A 5,000-nucleotide genomic window follows, 5' to 3' on the forward strand; every position below is an offset into this window, starting at 1 on the left:
CTTCCCGTTTTCCCCCTCTTCCGTCGGACCGCTCTGGTTACATTTGTTTTTTTTTGGTAACACTGAAAGAGTTTCACCAGCGGCGAAAAAAAGAGAAGCCCAACATCTTCCCGGAGCGTGGCGCCGGCAGCTCGTTCGCGGCGGCGTTGGCGGCGGCACCGTCTGATTGGCTGCCGAGGCGCCGCAGTGTGACTCGCTGCCGGCCGTCATGTGACCCGGAGAAGCTGCAGCGCGGTGATAAGCGTCCGCGGCCCGCCCACCGACCGGCACCCCGTTATTACCATAATCCTCCATCTTATCAGCTCCGCAGCACGCCGCCGCCCCGTGGGAACGCCGCTCCTCGGTCCTCGGCTTGTTGTTGTTGACGTTGACGCAACAAACACCGGCAAGTTTCCCACGAGCCGGAGTCAACGCCGTGGTTTTTATGTTGTGATTACACGACGGAGAGCTTTGAGGATCTGGGGACTTCTCACGGCCAGCGGCCCCTCGGGGGTCAGGACCCTCAGGTTGGGAACCTCGTCTTAACGAGAACAAGTCGTCAAATAAACTCGGCTGATTAATATCAAAAAATAATGTGTTAGTTGACTCTACTTTTTACTTGTTTATCTTTGAGAGACTTTTGGTGTCATTTTCAATTCAAAATTGTATTTGTTTGATCTTTATTTGTTTAATCTTTTATTTGTTTAATCTTTTATTTGTCTGATCTTTTATTTGTTTAATCTTTGATTTGTTTAATCTTTTATTTGTGTAATCTTTTATGTGTCTAATCTTTTATTTGTTTGATCTTTTATTTGTTTCATCTTTTATTTGTTTAATATTTTATTTGTTTAATCTTTTATTTGTTTGATCTTTTATTTGTCTGATCTTTTATTTGTTTAATCTTTGATTTGTTTAATCTTTGATTTGTTGAATCTTTTATTTGTGTAATCTTTTATTTGTTTAATCTTTTATTTGTTTAATTTATTATTTGTTTAATCTTTTATTTGTCTAATCTTTTATTTGTTTAATTTATTATTTGTTTAATTTTTTATTTGTTTAATCTTTTATTTGTGTAATCTTTTAATTGTTTAATCTTTTATTTGTCTAATCTTTTATTTCTCTTCTTTGGTTTAATTATTTCTTCTTTTTCTTTGTTAATTTTTTTCTTCTTTGTACTTTTTTTTCATTTGTTGTCTGATGTTTTACTTTGATTCATCTTTTGGTTTATTTGTAAATAAATATGTTAATTTGACTTTGTTCAATTTGTTGTTTTTGTTATTTAGATTCATTTTTCATCTTTTTGTTGATTTAATCTTTAATTCTTTAGTCTGCTTATTATCTATATTTAAAGGGACAGTTGCAACATTTGATGCAGCTCATTTTAATCTGTTGTCCCTTTTTCACGTTTAATATTTGTAACATATTGTAAAATTATAGTTGTATTTTATTTAATCTTAAAATCTTTCGTTATTTTTTCTTAAATTATTATTTTTGTATCCCTAATTCTTTGTGAGGTTTTTGGTGTCATCTTGTTTAATCTTAATTTGTTGTTTTTTAATCTTTTATTCTTTAGAGGTTTTATTTTGAAGGTTTTTTATGTTTTTTCCCCGTTTTTGTTTATTAATTCTATTTTTCGTTTGTTAAATAATTAAAAAAAACTTTTATTCTTTTGAGGATCTTTTAGGATGTTTCTGTTAGTTTGTGTTTCAGCTTCAATTTGTATTTTTTAGGCAATAATAGTTATTTAGTTTAGTTTCATGCTATTTCATATTAAAGTTCTTTTGTATTTGCTCGTTGTTGTTCATTTAATTTCTCGAAGGTTTATTTGTGTGAAGAGGTAAATCATGTGTTATATAGTTTATTTGTTATTAAGGGTGTTGTTAATAATTATTACATTGGAAGAATTATTAAGTTACACTGAATAAAACATTATAAAACAAACAAAATAAATCAGCTTCATCTTAGAATTAATTTGTAAAATAACAGAAAGCTACTTTTTTTAAATTTCTGGTTGTTTTTGTGTTAAATGTGAAGAACAGACTATGTCCTTCAGTTGGGGGTTGGCGGTTCAACCCCGCCCCAGTCCACGTGTCCTTGAGCAGCACATTAACCCTGAAGCTGAAGCTGCTCTACAGTGTGTGACCGTCACGTGATGGACGTTTCTCTGGATGAAAGAGCCGGCTAAAGTACAAGTAAAGGAGAAGAAGAGGAGAAGAGGAGGAGAAGAAGAAGAAGAAGAAGAGGAGGAGGAGAAGGAGAAGAGGAGGAGGAGAAGGAGAAGAAGGAGAAGAGGAGGAGGAGAAGGAGAAGAAGGAGAAGAGGAGGAGGAGGAGAAGGAGAAGAGGAGAAGTGATTCCTCCACATTGTTCCTCTCATTCAAAACGGCAGAAATTAGCTTCACATGAAAGACGACAGTTTGACCTCCGACCCCCATTAACACTGATAATAGTTTACAATCAAACCATCTGGCACACACACACACACACACACACACACACACACACACACACACACACACACACACACACACACACACACAATCTCCCCCATGGCTCCATCAACCATCAATCAGCACACAGACAGGAATATAAATGAACTGCTTTATCTCCACTGAACAGACACACACACACACACAGACACACACACACACACACACACACACACACACAGACAGACACACATACACACACACACACACACACACAGACACACACACAGACACACACCTACATACACACACCCACTAGACTCATATTTCCGGTTTCAGTTGCTTTGTCTTCTATTTTACAGTATTTTACGTTTATATATATATATACATATATTACAGTATTTCACGTATATATATATATTTATATATTTATATATATTTATATTTATAAATATATACAGGACTGTCTCAGAAAATTAGAATATTGTGATAAAGTTCTTTATTTTCTGTAATGCAATTAAAAAAACAAAAATGTCATGCATTCTGGATTCATTACAAATCAACTGAAATATTGCAAGCCTTTTATTCTTTTAATATTTAATAATTTTTTAATTGCATTACAGAAAATAAAGAACTTTATCACAATATTCTAATTTTCTGAGACAGTCCTGTATATGTATATTTTAAATGTAAACATATATTGATAACTATAAACTTTGATGTATAAACATATATAACTATATGTATAAATACAGGCTTGGTTCTTTACCTTCTGACTGTTCACCAGTTAATTATTTATTATATTCACCATTAAACTGATTTACTGTAATTTTCTTATCACAATAACAAAGTTAATTGTTTTGAACCCATCGGCAGTTTTATATTTCTCTTTTTTTAACTCGTTTTCATTATCAATCAATCATTATGTCAACCGTGTGATTGGCTGACACACACAGACACACACACACACACACACACACAGACACACACACACACACACACACACACACACCCCTGCTGCTCAAACCGCGGCCTGCGGCCCGCTCTGGGCCTCCACCAAACATCTTTGGTCTCTGGAGTTTAAAATGGAAACGTAAAGGAAGTGAAACAGATTCAGCAAAGAGATGACATCATTCAACACAATCTAATGTAATAATATAGAGAGGACCATATTCCAACTGTACGGGGTATTATTATTATTATTCCACATTTTATTTATCCCCATTGGGCGCATTGTTGAGCTGGATCTGAGGACTGAGTCTCATACAACTACAACTAACTTTAATAAACCCCAAAACTCTCCAAACCCAGGAGGCGGGTCCGGTGGGGAACCGGTCCTCTGACGTCACAGATGAGGCAATGAAAGTTGCTCTCTAGCGCCTCAAAGTTTGACCGGCGACGCCCCTCACCCAGAATGTCCGATTGACTTGACATGTCTCACCCATGTCCACGTTGACCTGTGCTACAAAGCCTCTCAGACCCTTAAGCTCCCGCCTACTTAGATTTTCGGCCATTTTGAATTTGGTGAAAAACACATATTTGGCCAGTTCTCCTCCACGCTGCGTCCGGTTCACACCAAACTCAATGTAGATGATGAGTGAAGCTACTTCAGCTTCTCTATAGCAGAGATGTTTTGATATCTTATTGTGCTAAGAGTATACGCCCAATGAACCTCTAAGGGGCGTGTCTTGTTTTAAATGTTCACAACTTCTACACAATTGGGACTAATCACACCAAACTTTCAGTATATGTCCACATTGCATCCTGGAAGCTGCTAAACTGATTTTATGTGATTTGAACAATAGAGGGCGCGACAATGATTTGACAAATGTGGGCATTTTGGGGCCTTTTGCTTGAATTTGTCATTTTTGCCGGCATATATTTATGGATTTATCCCACAAAACTTTTCTGAATGTCCTTCAGTCTTGAGGACGATCTGAAAGCCTTACAGATGAACGCGAGGTGAATGGTGACTTGACTTGTCGTTATGTGTCCCCCAATAAAGGCCCGCTTTCTGTAATTTGTTATTGTTGAGTATTGTCGGCGCCACCTACTGGCGAAAAAAAACCCAGGGTTACTTGACAATCGGTGAATCGTCCGACCGGTCGACGTCGCCCGCTCATCGCTGCTCGCAGCTTTAATATTTTATGACCGATAAATGAAGAAGACGTTGATGCTACATTTGTGAAGGCAAATCATTTCCTCAACATGTCGGTTAACGCAACTAGCAAGATTGTTGTTTTGTTCATGGCTGAAGGAAAGATGAGTTTCTCTCAATTATTTCAGCGACATCAACATTAACCAATTGGTAGGTTTGCCAACTAGTTAGCCAACCAGTTAGCTAACTAGTTAACCCATTTATATAACCAGCTAGTTAGCTGACTATTTAAACCATATCCAGCTATTTGACCAACTAGTTAATCCATCTCCTTATCCAGCGAAAGTTATCTGACAAGTTAAAACGTTTCCAACTATTTAATTTACTAGTTAATCCTGCTTTATAGTGCTTTATAATACTTTATAGTGCTTTATAATACTTTATAATGCTTTATAATACTTTATACTGCTTTACAATTCTTTATAATGCTTAATA

This window comes from Pseudoliparis swirei, chromosome 12 (genome assembly GCF_029220125.1).
Source record: "Pseudoliparis swirei isolate HS2019 ecotype Mariana Trench chromosome 12, NWPU_hadal_v1, whole genome shotgun sequence".
NCBI lineage: Eukaryota > Metazoa > Chordata > Actinopteri > Perciformes > Liparidae > Pseudoliparis > Pseudoliparis swirei.